This window comes from Morus notabilis, unplaced genomic scaffold (assembly GCF_000414095.1).
Source record: "Morus notabilis unplaced genomic scaffold, ASM41409v2 Scaffold382, whole genome shotgun sequence".
Classification (NCBI taxonomy): domain Eukaryota; kingdom Viridiplantae; phylum Streptophyta; class Magnoliopsida; order Rosales; family Moraceae; genus Morus; species Morus notabilis.
Genome location: NW_010364200.1, coordinates 86,562 through 86,837, shown reverse-complemented (window position 1 = coordinate 86,837; position 276 = coordinate 86,562).

The following is a 276-nucleotide window of genomic DNA, read 5'->3' as shown; positions in this document are numbered from 1 at the left end:
GACATGGCACGGCTTCAACCCATTTAGAAACGTAATCCACAGCGAGGAGGATGTAAAGGTACCCAGAAGAAGGCGGAAACGGTCCCATAAAGTCGATCCCCCAACAATCGAATATTTCTATCACGAGAATTGGGTTCAAAGGCATCATATGGCATCGGGACAAAGAACCTAACTTCGGGCACCGGACACAGGAACGACAGAATTGATTAGTGTCCTTGAATAAAGTAGGCCAATAAAGACCACACTGTAAGATTTTTGCGGCGGGGTTTTTCACAG